Source organism: Budorcas taxicolor, chromosome 2, assembly GCF_023091745.1.
Source record: "Budorcas taxicolor isolate Tak-1 chromosome 2, Takin1.1, whole genome shotgun sequence".
Taxonomy (NCBI): domain Eukaryota; kingdom Metazoa; phylum Chordata; class Mammalia; order Artiodactyla; family Bovidae; genus Budorcas; species Budorcas taxicolor.
Window position 1 is genome coordinate 103477512 of NC_068911.1, and position 16248 is coordinate 103493759.

Here is a 16248-nt window from a genome sequence, read left to right on the forward strand (position 1 = left end):
TGCAGTGATTTTGGAGCCCACAAAAAATAAAGTCTGTCACTGTTTCCATTGTTTCCCCATCTGTTTGCCATGAAATGATGGGACCAGATGCCATGATCTTAATTTTCTGAATGTTGAGTTTTAAGTCAACTTTTTCACTCTCCTCTTTCACTTTCATCAAGAGGCTCTTTAGTTCTTTGCTTTCTGCCACAAGGGCATATCTTCAGATATGCTGGTGACACCACACTTACGGCAGAAGAGTGAGCACAGATAGACAAATAAGACAATAGAATCTTTGGCACTCCGAAAGGAAGAAGTCAGGGAGATGAGAAGGAACTCAAAAAGCAGCTGTGTGAGTCAGGCTTCTCCAGAGAAACAAAACCGATAGGACTCGTATAGAGATATAGACATTCTTTATTGCTGTTGTTGTTTAGTTGCTAAGATGTCTGATTTTTGTGACCTCTTTCCATGGGATTTCCCAGGTAAGAATACTGGAATAGGCTGCCATTTCCTTTTCCAGGGGATCTTCCTGACCCAGGGATTAAAACCATGTCTCTTGCATTTACCACTGAGCCACCAGGGAAGCCCATAGACATATTTAGAAAGAGATATAGAACTGGCTGCATAATTATGGCAGCGACGAAGTCCCATGATGTTCTGCCCATAAGCTGGAGGCCCAGAAGGGCTGACAGTGTAGTTTCAGTCCAAATCCAAGGGCCTTTGAACCAGGGGAGTCAGTGGTATAAGTCCTAGTCTGAGTCTGAAGACCAAGAGCATTGATATCTGAGGGCAGAGAGAAATGGATGTCCCAGTTCAAGCAGAGAGCAAATTTGCATCCTCTGCCTTTTTATTGTATTCAGGCACTCAATAGATTGGATGATGTCTACCTACATTGTCAAGGCAGTGATCTTTACTCAGTCTACCAATTCAAATGTTAATCTCTTCCAAAAACACCCTCACAGACCCACCTGGCAATAAGGATTTGCCACCTATCTGTGCATCTCTCAGCCAAGTCAGCTGACATGTAAAACTAACTAACCCAAAAGCTTAGAAGTAGCGGCAAATGAGGTTTAAGGTAAAAATGAAAAGAGGTGTCCTGAAAGTCACAGGAATGTGTTTCAAGATAGAAGGTAACAGTGCTGCTAATAAATAGAATAAGTTGAGGACTAAAGGCTTACCATTACATCTAGTCATCCAGAGATCACTGGTGATGCTGAAAAGAGCAGAATTCAGTGGAGTAGCATGAATTAAGGAGACTGGGCTTATGCGAGAATGAAATACTATGAAAATGAATGACAGTGAGCATAGAGAAAACTTTTGAGGAAAGTTTCTGTAAAAGGAAAGACAGAAATGTAGCTAGAGGAAGAGGTAGAATTAGTTAAGACATTTTAACATAGGAGAATAAACAGTAAATTATGATGTTGATAAGAATGATCTAACAGAGAAAAGAAAATCATGATTCAGTAAAAGTGAATGTGACGTCGCCCAGTCATGTCCAACTCTTTGCTACCCCATGGACTGTAGCCCATCACGCTTCTCTGTCCATGGGATTTTCCAGGCAAGAGTACTGGAGTGGGTTGCCATTTCCTTCTCCAGAGGATCTTCCTGACCCAGGGATTGAACCCAGGTCTCCCGCATTGTAAGCAAGACGTTTTACCATCTGAGCCACCAGGGAGGTGGAAAGAGAGGGGGTAATTGCAGTGTCTTTGAGCAGACAGGAGGGGTTGGCACCCAGGGCACAAGTAGGGGCATTGGTGTTAGCTAACAGCATGGATTGTGCATCCAAAGCACCAAGAGAGAAGGTGAATGGGAATAGACAAAGATAGGTAAGAAATGTAGGGGGAGATTGAAGGAGTTCTCTTTGTATTACTTGTATTTTTCTCAGTAAAATATGAAGCTGAGAAGGATGAACCAAGTCATCAACTAACAAAAGAGGATGGAGGAAGAGATATTGGAGGTTTCAAGTATGGAATAGTCCACTGGAAGAATTGATGCTTTTGAACTGTGGTGTTGGAGAAGACTCTTGAGAGTCCCTTGGACTGCAAGGAGATCCAGCCAGTCCATTCAGAAGGAGATCAGACCTGGGATTTCTTTGGAAAGAATGACGCTAAAGCTGAAACTCCACTACTTTGGCCACCTCATGCGAAGAGTTGACTCATGGGAAAAGACTCTGATGCTGGGAGGGATTGGGGGAAGGAGGAGAAGGGGACGACCAAGGATGAGATGGCTGGATGGCATCACTGACTCGATGGACGTGAATCTGAGTGAACTCCGGGAGTTGGTGATGGACAGGGAGTCCTGGCGTGCTGCGATTCATGGGGTCGCAAAGAGTCGGACATGACTGAGCAACTGAACTGAACTGAACTGAGAGTGGGAGAGAAACAGATATGGAAATATAATTTCCAGTTAGCACTAAGAGCACATTTGAGATAAGTGGTCATGAATTGAAAGTGAAGCCATTTATCATAGTTTTATGCTTTTCTTCAATCATGTTGAGATGCACAGTTGCAGGCATGGATTGGACAGTTGGATGTGATTAAGGGCTGTGTTTTTGCCTATAATGAAGCTGAAGAGGGGTTAAGAAGCCATGGATATATGCAAGGGAGGGGTTATAATTATTGGTCACAGAACTAGGCTGAATGAGAAAGGGAGTGAATCCAAACGAATCGGGAGCAATGAATCATTGCTATCATTGATAGATTTTAGGTCCTGAATGGACTTAAACATAGGTTGGAGGAAAGATACTGGAAGGAGTGGGATGGAAAGATAGGTGGTTATCAGAGAGTGTGATGCTGGGAACATAGAATATGGAAGGGACACAGTTCAGATAATGACAAGGTCTATGGTATATTCATGAGAACAGAAGGCTGAGGAATACAGAGGAGTGGATCCTGGGAAGAGAAGAGCTCAGGGACTAAGAAGCTGGGGTACCAGAAGGATCATATTGGACTAGAAGAGCATTGATATCACCAAGAAGCAGAAGTGGTGCAAGAAAAAGTGATAAAGAGCCAGGATCAAAAATCTTCCAAAATTAAGAAGTGGCATGAGTATGAATTGATGATCACTACAAGGAGAAGCGGTGTGTGGAAACACCTGATCATCTCAGATTCAAAGTGTTTTTTGTGGAAAAGGAAGAGAAAATACAAAGGAAGGAGCAATGAGGGATAAAAGGACACTCATTCCTCCTATAAGCCCAGTGTAGTAGACTGCAAAAGAGCGAACAGTTATCATCCGAAAGGGACATGGGGAAAGAGGTATTCTTGAGAGAGAGTCAGGGATCTTCAGTTATAATAGACTGGGCATTCAATAAGTCACAGTGGAAAAGTTTAGGAACTGGGGGGATTCCCCAGTGGCTCACTGGTAAAGAATTCACCTGCAACGCAGGAGACCCAGGACACGTGGGTCTGATTCCTGGATTGAGAAGATCCCCTGTAGAAGAAAATGGCAACCCACTCCAGTATTTTTGCCTGGGAAATTCCGTGGACAGAGTATCCTGGCGGGCTATAGTCCAGAGTTGCAAAAGAGTTGGATGCGACTGAGCAGAAACACAGTTAGAAGATATGCTCAGAAAATGATTTCGTGGGATTTCACATATGAAATATAGAGAATGATGAATTCTATATGATCTGTGTAATGGTGAAGACCAGGATTTCTGGGGTGGTTTTCTTTTGTTGAAACTTTGAATTTCTTTAACTACTGACTGATAGCTTTGTCTAATTATGGAGGGACTAATTTCTTCTCATGAGGCAAGATGCACAGGCCTGAATACATATGAATGGGGCTGTGTTTAAGCAATAATCTTCCCTGCACTGTGATGCACTGTGCCTAAGAAATAATGTAAGGAAATTGTGTGGAAAGCAGAGTTTGTCTCAGGATAGCAAGATCTCTACAGATTAAAAGAAATTTGCATGAAAGTGGGAAGAAGGGCTTATCAGAGTGTAAAACACCATTTCTGAAATCAAGCCTATCTTATTGTTACGGGAATACTCCTTCCACTCTCCCATCAAGGATAACATGTCATGCCCTGGTATTGACAGATTTCAAGGGTTAGTCAAATTCTTCCATGAGTGACAGATATTTTGCAAGTTACAAAAGCAGAATGTTAACTTATTTTTTCACAAATTGGACTTAGTTCCTGTCTCTTTCAATTTCATTTGCACCTAAGGATGGGAACATGAAAAGGGCTTCTCTGGTGGTTCAGACAGTGAAGAATCTGTCTGCATTGCAGGAGACCTGGGTTCGATCCCTAGGTCAGGTAGATCCCTTGGAGAAGGGAATGGCAACCCACTCCAGTATTCTTGCCTGGAGAATTCCATAGACAGAGGAGCCTGGTGGGCTACAGTCCAAAGAATTGCGAAGAGTTGGATGCAACTGAGTGACTAACAAAGTTGGGATGAATAATTGATTTGTCCAAATTCAGACAACTAATGGGTTACTGAGCCATGAGAGGGAAATGTCAAATTCAGAAAGTCTTTATCTACCCATGCCTCTCTGTAAGTTTGGAGGCCGGGAGAGTTTGGCTTTCCCTCTAAGGGAGACTCAGCAGATATTTGATCTGCATAGTGAGAGTGAAGTAGACAAAACAGAGCTGCAGCTGCTGTCAGCAATATTTCCTGATCGCTGGCATCCACTGTGCTCTCAGTGTGTTCCAGCCCCTCTCCCCAGGCAACCCTCTCTGGGTGCATCTTCTCAGTATCTATAAAATATCTGATGAAGACCACTGGCTATTTCTTGACCTTTGCACACGTTGAGTATTAGAGGGCAGAGTGGATAGGGATCTTAGAAATGCTTTTCTGTGCCACTCTTGGGCTTTTGAGAACATCCTGGAGTGTGGTGTCTTCTATTTCCCTCTCTTGCTCTTACAGGTTGAGCCATGCTGTGCTAGAAGCGACAGTTTTACTTTGCATAGCTGTCTGTGGTTATAGAAAGATTGCTCTATGAGGATTGCAGTCTCCCCTGCTTTGACCCAGGATGGAAGACCCAGATACACTGTACTCTTAGATCTCAATATTTAAAAAGGATCTTTTGTGTTACTTCACATATTTGACATTGAGTTGGGCTTATGTGTTTCAGTTCAGTTCAGTCGCTCAGTCGTGTCCGACTCTTTGCGACCCCATGAATCACAGCACGCCAGGCCTCCCTGTCCATCACCAACTCTCGGAGTTCACTCAGACTCATGTCCATCGAGTCCGTGATGCCATCCAGCCATCCCATCCTCTGTCGTCCCCTTCTCCTCCTGCCCCCAATCCCTCCCAGCATCAGAGTCTTTTCCAATGAGTCAACTCTTCGCATGAGGTGGCCAAAGTACTGGAGTTTCAGCTTCAGCATCATTCCTTCCAAGGAAATCCCAGGGCTGATCTCCTTCAGAATGGACTGGTTGGATCTCCTTGCAGTCCAAGGGACTCTCAAGAGTCTTCTCCAACACCACAGTTCAAAACCATCAATTCTTCAGCACTCAGCCTTCTTCGCAGTCCAACTCTCACATCCATACATGACCACAGGAAAAACCATAGCCTTGACTATACAGACCTTTGTTGGCAAAGTAATGTTTCTGCTTTTGAATATGCTATCTAGGTTGGTCATAACTTTTCTTCCAAGGAGTAAGCATCTTTTAATTTCATGGCTGTAGTGACCATCTGCAGTGATTTTGGAGCCCAAAAACGTAAAGTCTGACACTGTTTCTACTGTTTCTCCATCTATTTCCCATGAAGTGATGGGACCGGATGCCATGATCTTTCTTTTCTGAATGTTAAGCTTTAAGCCAACTTTTTCACTCTCCTCTCTCACTTTCATCAGGAGGCTTTTTAGTTCCTCTTCACTTTCTGCCATAAGGGTGGTGTCATCTGCATATCTGAGGTTATTGATATTTCTCCCGGCAATCTTGAGTCCAGCTTGTGCTTCTTCCAGTCCAGCGTTTCTCATGATGTACTCTGCATAGAAGTTAAATAAGCAGGGTGACCATATACAGCCTTGACGTACTCCTTTTCCTATTTGGAACCAGTCTGTTGTTCCATGTCCAGTCCTAACTGTTGCTCCCTGACCTGCATACAGGTTTCTCAAGAGGCAGGTCAGGTGGTCTGGTATTCTCATATCTCTCTGAATTTTCTACAGTTTATTGTGATCCACACAGTCAAAGGCTTTGTCATAGTCAATAAAACAGAAATAGAAGTTTTTCGGGAACTCTCTTGCTTTTTCCATGATCCAGCAGATGTTGGCAATTTGATCTCTGGTTCCTCTGCCTTTTCTAAAACCAGCTTGAACATCAGGAAGTTCATGGCTCACGTATTGCTGAAGCAATATGTGTTTCTTTTCCATCCCCCAATAACAGGAATTCTCTGAAGTCTAACATTCCTGTTTTTCTGTTAGCCATAGCTGCCTTTTTGAATTCAAACCATCTTTAGCTCATGAAGACATGGGAATTTGTTTGGGCAAAGAGGAAATCATAATTTATTGAAGTCATATGATTTATCCTTGGAGTAAGACATATGTTATCTTTATTCTTTGGTTCCCATGATGAGAAAACTCTGGGGATATCATTGGATCTGATACATAGTAGATTTTTACATTCTCCTGAAATATATATTTTTTATTTTAATAAGATGCTTGGGTTGATAAATGGAATAAAGTACCTGGCAATTGGCAGATTTTTTGCAAGAAAGGTGCTATGGTAATGGGAATAATTGTTTTAAATTCTTGGGTATGGGATATAGAGAATGAACAGATGGTTCATCATGCTTTCACTGGCTTCCAGGTTGGTTCCAAATGGCAAACTATTGCCTGGGCAAATATTTGGAATCAAAATGACCCTACTCCATTTGTTCAGAATATTTCAGTACTCTGTGTACTATGCAAGTCATGTTTGCCATTATAAAAAGGACATAAGACTTGCTAGGAAAAAAATGTGACTTATTAGAGCACTAGGATGGCATTTGGAAGAACAGAGATCTATCACCAGATGGCAAAGGTGCTAACAGAGGAAAGCAAGAGTCTGAGCACACCGTGAAACCTGAAGTTAAGGTGGTGAATATTTTATCTAGGCATGGGCAAACTCTATGTGCTTCATTGTTACAGAGATCAAAAGTGTTGTCAAGTGAAAAGCATATCTTGAACCATGGATTTTGTTCTGAATAAGTCAAACAGAAGCGAAGTGAAGTGAAAGTCGCTTAGTCATGTTCGACTCTTTGCAACCCCATGGACTATGCAGTCCATGGAATTCTCCAGGCCAGGATACTGAAGTGAGTAGCCTTTGCCTTCTCTAGGGGATCATCCCAACCTAGCGATCAAACCCAGGCCTCCCACATTGCAGGTGGATTCTTTACCAGCTGAGCCACAGGGGAAGCCCAAGAATACTGGAGTGGGTAGCCTATCCCTTCTCCAGCGGATCTTCCCAACCCAGGAATCAAACTGGGGTCTCCTGCATTGCAGAACGATTCTTTACCAGCTGAGCCACAAGGGAAGCCCAAGTCAAGCAGAATATTGTGTAAATTTGATAGAACCAATAATGTTTGAGTAAACAACATTTATTTAATTTTTTGCCTGTAGTTGAATATGAAATCACTGTATTTTTGGAAGAGCTCTTGAGAATAAAAAGTTCAGAATGATACATGAATGAAAGCATCAATCATATTACTTGGAGAAAGAAAGAGGGAGAAAGAGAGGGAGGGAGAAAAGAAAGAAAAAGAGAGGGGAAGGAAGGGAGGGAAGAGGGAGGAAAAATAAAGCACAGTACTTAATAACATAAACTAAGTTTTGGCTGGTGGAAGCTGGTTCTCTCAATGCTCAACTTTATTTCTTGAGATTAATTTAAAAAATAGCAATTGGGGAGAAGAGAGTGTGGCACAGCCTGTCTATAGTGTGGTATAGACGCACTGTACCACTTAATAGCTGTATGATAGTAGGCAAATCTTAACCTACTTTAGGTTCTATAGCTTGCCAAAGTATCCACTTTTCCCTCTATAAGATGGAAATCTTAAAACCTTCATGATTTGCAGGAACACAGTGAGATATATAGATTGCTTAGCATACTATCTGGGACATGAGCTTAGGATTTTTGCATCCAGTCGTTCTTAGTGAAGATGCTATGCAGAGATTGCCCTGATATCCCCTGAACTATTTGCCTTTTCTTTCAAAGACATTTGGGAATAAATTCAATAAAAGAGTCCATTTGCTCTGCTTTTTTCTGCTTAATGATTGAATAAAACTGAAGGCTCAATGTGCCATTGAAAGAGCCTAGAAGGACCTAATATTAGAGTTTCCCTGAAATAAAAAGCAGATTAATTCTTTCTGGCTACAGTTTAGTTGCTCTTCACTCCCTCTAAGCAATTGGTACATTCTGGCTACAAGTTGGGCAAGCTGAAATTAGTCCATCCAACCCTAAGTTAATGGTCATTCTTGAAACAGGATTCTATTATTCTCCTCTTTTTATGGCTTATCCCAGAAAAGGGGTTTGTGCTAGGTGATGGGGTGGAAGCGGAGTCGCTAGAGGAAAAAAAATAAATAAAAGGCTATGTAATTCTTCAAGATCCTGCACAAAACTGTCCTGTCTCTGAAATTTGTTTCTTTCATTCTCTAGTAAGAGTTAATTGTGTTACATTCCCCCAAGTAGTTTCTACAGCTCAGTTTTGCATTTCTGGCTCACTTTATCTTATGTTATATTTTTCTTAATTGTCAGTTCACCTGAGCACTTAGTAACTGCTGTCATAGACAGATTGGGCTTCTTCACCAGCACTTTCCCATCAAATCTAACTTTTGGTCTTGTGTACAAGTGTCCAAAGTCAGCCGCTGTCAATCATTCCCTCTGTGCAGAACCCCAAGACTTGAGTTTCTTGGTTACAGTGATCATAGTCATAGAAATGCATATTCAGGTAACTATAATTATCTAATTTCCCAGTTTAAAGTAAGAAAGATCAAAGTGTATGGAACCAGTTGCCCTTGTATTGCAGAGAGCCCCTTTTGGCCCTACAGGCTTCCAGCTCCTTGGCTGAGAAATACTACAAACTGGTAAATCTTGCCTCCAAGCCAAAGGCATATCTGTTTACACAGTTGTAGCTATTTCTGTTTCAATATTACATTTGCTTTTCCCATGATCCTTTCCCTTCTCAGTAATGTTTTCTCACTGCACCATGTAAATTCTTTTACTTTTCAGGTTATTTTATGAAAGGGGTAGAAATGGGGGGCTCTTGCACAGAAGGAAAAATCACTTGGCATATGTCATTACCCTGAATGCCTGACATTTGAGTTTAGGCATTTGAGTTTAGGCAAAAATTAAATAATGTCTTTTTAAGGCACAAAATTGTGATGGTTATAAACTCCGATTTTAAATACTTAGGTATCTGGGCCAGATCTAAACGTATATTTCTTTGGTGGAAAATGATTATGTCTCACAGGTCCCTTCAAAACTGTTGTGCACACGCCAGCAGACTTCTGTTCTTTTTGATTGGAAAATGTAAATCATACTTAAGAATTGTTCCAAAAAGAGTCTTGAGCTGAGTCCTTGGATGCAGAGTTGCAGCTCACCGCAGATTCTGATAGTTGAGCTACAACTCACTGAAAATCAGCGTTTTAAAATGGAAGCACAGACAAACCTTCAAGCCAGGGCAGCACAAATGGCGCCTTGATAATTTATAATCTACAGGCAGCTCTTGGGTTTATTATCACAATGACAAATGCACTGTCATTGTTAATAGGATATTTCCCAGCAAGGACTTCTTGTTATGCAAGCCAGGTTCGGTATGTCATGCAGCACGATAGCAATAAAGTCTACAAGAATTTGTAATGAACTTCAATTACTAATAGATTATGGTTAATGGGAAATATGTGCAGTAAAGATATGGGTTTTTATATGCGCCTTCTGGTATTCTACAAGGCAATGATTTATGCAACAATTTATGTTAACATTTTCTACTATGAAAAGGCCCCATTTGGTAGAAAGCCTCTTCATCCATAACAAATATTTAAGATAATTTTGTACATAATATAAATGAAGGTATAAAATTAGATATTAATCTATTTAATTTTAGCATTCTTTTTATTGAAAATGGAGACTTTTTCTCTCCTGAGTAGCACTGTTGGTTAAAAATTCTTGCTGTAAAACAGAAGCATGAGATATATTGATGTCTTTGAGTTAAATGTAACATTTTTGCATGTTAATTTCTTTTTTAACTTCCTGCTGTAATTAGGGACCCACTTAAGATTTGATTTATTTCTGGTGTCTTGCTTATGTAAGTATTATTTTAAATTAATAAAATCCACAAGTATACATGTGAAATTAACAGGAATTTGTAATCCACATCATGATCCTACTTTCCACAGAGATTGATAGCTGTAATATGTGGAAGTGCACATATAAATGATTTATGTTCGTGTGTAAATGGGCAGGTTGGAGGCTGGCATACACACACACACAGACACACACACACATATATGGTTTATATACATATATACACTTAGACAAAAACTGACAAAATTGAACAATGCTTACCACAGCTTAGCCAAGTATAGTCCAAAAAAAAAAAAAATCAATACAATTAAATTACAAAAATGACATAATTCACTAAAGGATTTTGAGCTAAATGATAGTGTATTTAAAACTATGAAACAGAACAGGTACAATCTTGGGAAATACTGAAAACATTTTTCCATCTATCAAATGTGTGTATGAACATGCTAATGGCTAAGATGTTTTATAGAAAGCTTGAGTTTTAAACTTAGAAAAAATATTTTTAATGCTCTTTCTTTTAATTCCTGAATTCATTTTTTTTCCCCTGAGACTGATATAGTATCTTGCAAATGGCCAATGTAGACTAATGAACACACATGTACTCACTACTGTCCTTACTTGAATAACCTTTGAAACATGGCTTTTCTCCCTGATCAACGATAGTGCTAAGAATGTGGAGAGGCCTTAGTATCTCAGAGTTATGCTCTCGGACTTTGGAGCAGAGACCCAGATCTGCCATGTCTTCAATTGTATTCAAGTCCATTTCAACTTATCAAACCTCATTATCTTCCTCTATAAAATGAGAACAGTTTTTTTTAAATATAAATTTATTTATTTTAGTTGGAGGTTAATTACTTTACAATATTGTATTGGTTTTGCCATACATCAACATGAGTCCGCCACAGGTATACACGTGTTCTCCATCCTGAACCCCCCTCCCTCTCCCTCCCCGTACCATCCCTCTGGGTCATCTCAGTGCACCAGTCCCAAGCATCCAGTATCATGAGTTGAACCTAGACTGGCGATTTGTTTCACATATAACAGTTTGTTTTTTAAAAATGCCTATTTATTTTGAAAATTAAATGAAACTACATGTCAAAAATTTTATATAGTGCCTGATACATAATCAGTGCTCACTTCATTTTATATGTTGTTGTTTGCAACATTTAGAGGATACTGGTCCAGATATATCAGTGAATGATGTAATAGTTCTATAATTATTACTATTGTGCTAAGTCGCTTCAGTCATGCCTGACTCCTTGCGACCCTATAGACCATAGCCTGCCAGGCTCCTCTGTTCATGGGATTCTCCAGGTGAGAATACTGGAGTGGGTTGCCACGCCCTCCTCCAGAGGATCTTCCCAACCCAGGGATCGAACCTGCATCTCTTAGGTCTCCTGCATTGGCAGGTTCTTTACCACTAGTGCCACCTGGGGAGTCCAATGCCTACAGTTGGACTAATTACAATAGTCCAATTACTATTACATATTTTTATTACCAACGTTCCATACAAACTTCCATATCTTGTAGATTTTGAGGCTCTGATGGGCCAGAGAGTCACCTGGTTGGTTCATAAAAAGACAGATTCCTAGGCATCACACATGGTTCAGATCTAGGGTGGAACCAAGAATTTTGCATGTCTCATAAACCTCCGAGGTGATTCTTCTGCCCACTGACATTTTTAAAAGTAGGAAGCAAGTATGATTGACAGCATTTATTGATGTTGATGTCTCTGTAACTTGTTGGAATGAACTAAATATCAGTACTGTGATGAACAACTAAGTAATCTGCTAGGTGAATATTTGATATCATGAAGATTAAGCATCTAGAATTCAGGTAATTGATAAAATTGGTACACTTATCTTGATATTTTGGCTCTATTTGGGGAAAAAATGGTTGTTGTTTTTTTTTTTTTTTTGCAAAAATAGTCTCCTAGACCTAATCTGTGTTGTACTTTTCAAAGTTTTCTTTTCTTATATCCTCAATATGTCTTTGGAGTACCTTATAGATTAAAAAAGATTCTGAAAAGGATGGGAAGGACTTGGCTTTGATAGGGCATGGAGTCAGTCACTGTTATTTCAAATAAGTTAGCCTTGTATGTAGGAGGCAGAGAGTTATTTCTGTCTCATAATGGTCTGAAGGTAAACAGTCCACTGCCGTCTATGGGGTCGCACAGAGGTGGACATGACTGACTTGACTTACGAGTAGGAGTAGGAAACAGTCCACTCCCTCATGTGGTAACTGTGCTCCAGCAGGTCCAGGGACCCAGCTCCTGTTGCTCTGCATTTCCTAGGGCATTGCTACTCTTGTCTGCATAGTCTGAAGGAGCTCACTATCACATCCACATTCCAGTCATCCAGAAGCAAAAAAAAAAAAAAAAAAAAACAGGCAGATGAAGATAACATGTATCTTCCTTTGTCAGCATATACCACAATGTTACTTCTCACATCCCCTTGGGTTTAACTCAGTCACGTGACTATATGTGGCACAAAGGGAGTATGGGAAATGTAGTCTTCCTCTAAGAAGCCATGCATCTCATTTAATATTAGATATTATATTATCACAGAAGAAGGAAGAATTGCTGTTAGGAAACAATATCTGCCATATTACATTCAACTCTCTGCCAACTGGAACTGGACAAGCCTTATGATTTGCCATTGCAAAGTTTCTTGTGTCATGGATACTAAGTGAAAATATGTGTACACAAGATTAAAATAATTAATCAGCCCTCTGGAATTGTACTCTGAATAAGAAGGCAGACACAGCCACATAGGAGCTGCTTTTGAAAATAATAAAATGTTGGATCAAAGTTGATCAAGTCAAAAAAGTGTTCTCTTTGTACCAGAGCCACCAGATGAGATCAGTCCCCAGGAGATAGAATGAAAATTCAAAGCTAGGAGATAATTCCTATAAGGAAGCTTAGAGAGTCAGGAGAGAAAGAAATCAAGGAAGAATCAAAGAAGATCACCATTAGAGACTGCCAAGCTATGAAAACTAAGAAAATGATCTCTGGGGTTTTACCTGTATGGGTTGGCATTAGCTGTGAGAATGTGGGGTAAGTTATATAAGCAACTTTATAAAATTTCATTATTTGTGAAATTGTGATAAAAATAATAACTATTCCATAAGCTCATTACAAGGATTAGATTAAATAATGTAATACAATACCTAACATATAATCTCTCAGTAAATATTAACTATTATTAATGTGAAATCCTCAAAATTCTTTAAGGTCTGTTTTATTTAGCAAAGACTCTTTCTCCATGATCAACTCTTTTTCAAGCTGGAAATCTATAAACTAGAGAAACCAAAGGAAACACAGTGAAGCAGCTAAGCCCAGAAGCCAATATTTACTCCACCATTCCTAGGACACACAGATGGCAAACCCATGGGTTGCCAACCTTGTCCAGACAAATCATCCCCATGAGGTGTCTTCTGAAGCAGCAAGCCCTAGCTAATTTCCTTGTGCCATTTTCTCATTATCTTTTATAAACTGAGAAAGAAGTCCAAACTCTTCTCCCAATCACACCTGGAGAAATAAAAGCAAAACCTAATAAGAATAATAATAAACAAACCATAAAGACAGTTACACTTCTGCCATTAAAAACTGTTGTGGGGTAGATGAAGTCTGCACTTGGAAAATGTGCAGAATGGTAGCAGTCTCGTGAAAAATAAGCCAAGCTTGCCATGTGCTTGTGCTGATAATAAGTAGCATGGCACAACTGCCTCTTCTACAAAACCCTAGGATTTATGTCCAGTCTGCCTGCATCAGAGACTAGAGAATTAACTCATGAAACCCATCCATCAACATGTAGAAAAAGGAATCACAGTATCAAAATGAAATTAGCATAAAATTAGTTAGCTGTAGGACATAAATAGAGGTGCTGACATTTTCTAGCATCTTCTGTATTAAGTGTCTTTGGAGAACTCAGCAAGCTTGGACTGTGGTTGATAGCCTCTGTGATTTATTTCAACATTTTCTACCAAAGGCAGATTGTTTGCAAAGTCCTTCATTAAGACAAATCAGAAAACATGGATAATTCTACAGGAGAAGAATATGATCATGGGAAGACACTGCTCATATCAAATATCCACAACATGTCTTTGCAGCCTCTAGAACAGCACATCACTGTGTTTATTAAACCATTGCTACAGAGAGTGCAGCAATCTGACATGGAGCCCTAATGAATTTTTGGCACATTTGGAAATTGTGACTCTTGTTGCCCAGGGAGACTCTTAAATCATCCTCCCTTTTACTGTAGTTGCCTTTTCACAGTGTATATCACATTGAGAAATGGGTTACGCAATCCATAGCTTTAACTCCCCTGCATTAGTTGATCGCATTCTATGAATGCATACTGCACAGTGAATGAATCACAGGGAATCTAGGATATAGGTGACAGATTATTTAAACATGAAACAAATGGGTGATGCCTGGGACCTGAGGAATTTTGTTTTTGTTGTTTAGTTGCTAAGTTGTGTCTGACTCTTTTGCAATCCAATGGACTGTAGCCTGCCAGGCCCCTCTGTCCATTGGATTCTCCAAGCAAGAATACTGGAGTGGGGGTTAGCATTTCCTTCTCCAGGGGATCTTCCCTACCCAGAGATCAAACCCATGTCTCCTGAATTGGCAGGCAGATTCTTTACCACTGAGCCACCAGGGAAGCCCCTGGTAGGAATGGAGAAAAAAATGAAAAGTTGAAGCAAATGGATGAGAGAACCCATGCATTTGGGAATGAATTAAAACTAACTTATTAGTGAAGCATAGTGTTTAGGAAGAGTGCTAATTCACCATTCAAGGAAGTGATTTTTTTTTTTTTATACTACCCTTTCACCATCTTGTTTCTTCTTTTTTGCAATGAGATCCCATTCAAATTGCAGATGGACATCTGGGCAAAGGCAATATAGTCTGATGAGTCTTACTCTGTAAAATAATCTGCATCTATGATGACCAGGGCTTCCCTGCTAGCTCAGTTAGTAAAAAAAATCTGGCTGCAATGCAGGAGATGCGGGTTCGATCTCTGGTTTGGGAAGATCTCCTGGTGAAGGAAATGGCAACCCACTCTAGTATTCTTGCCTGGGAAATCCCACAGACAGAGGAGACTGGCAGGCTGCAGTCCATGGTGTGGCAAAAGAGTCAGCACAACTTAGCAACTAAACCACCACTGCTATGAGGACAGAGGGCCATCAACTTAATTTTCCCAATGTATAGATGGACAGTGTGAATACAGACTAGCTTACATTCTTTTACAAACTGATTTTGAGAGCTGGGCAATTCATTTAATTTAGTATCCCAGCTTCCTCACTTCAAAAATGTGTGTGTGTGTGTGTGTGTGTGCGCGTGTTAGTTGCTCAGTCATGTCTGACTCTGAGACCCGTGGACTGTAGCCTGCCAAACTTCTCAGTCCAGGGGATTCCCCAAGCAAGAATATTGGAGTGGGTAGACATTTCCTTCTCCTGTGGAACTTCTCAACCCAGGTTTCCTGCATTTCAGGCAGATTCTTTATCGTCTGAGCCAATAGGGAAGTCTCACCTCAAAAATAGGATAATAATAATGTCTTTCAAATTCATTAAGTAAGAATTAAGTGAGATTCTTCCTAAGTGATCAATGCAAAGAAATAGAGGAAAACAATAGAATGGGAAAGACTAGAGATCTCTTCAAGAAAATTAGAGATACCAAGGGAACATTTCATGCAAAGATGGGCACAATAAAGGACAAAAATGGTAGGCACCGAATAGAAGCAGAAGATATTAAGAAGAGGTGGCAAGAATACACAGAAGAACTGTACAAAAAAGATCTTCATGACCCAGATAATCACAATGGTGTGATCACTCCCAGACATCTTGGAAAGTGAAGTCAAGTGGGCCTTAGGAAGCATCACTATGAACAAAGCTAGTGGAGGTGATGGAATTCCAGTAGAGCTATTTCAAATCCTGAAAGATGATGATGTGAAAGTGCTGCACTCAGTATGCTAGCAAATTTGCAAAACTCAGCAGTGGCCACAGGACTGGAAAAAGTCAGTTTTTAATACCAAAGCAAGGCAATGCCA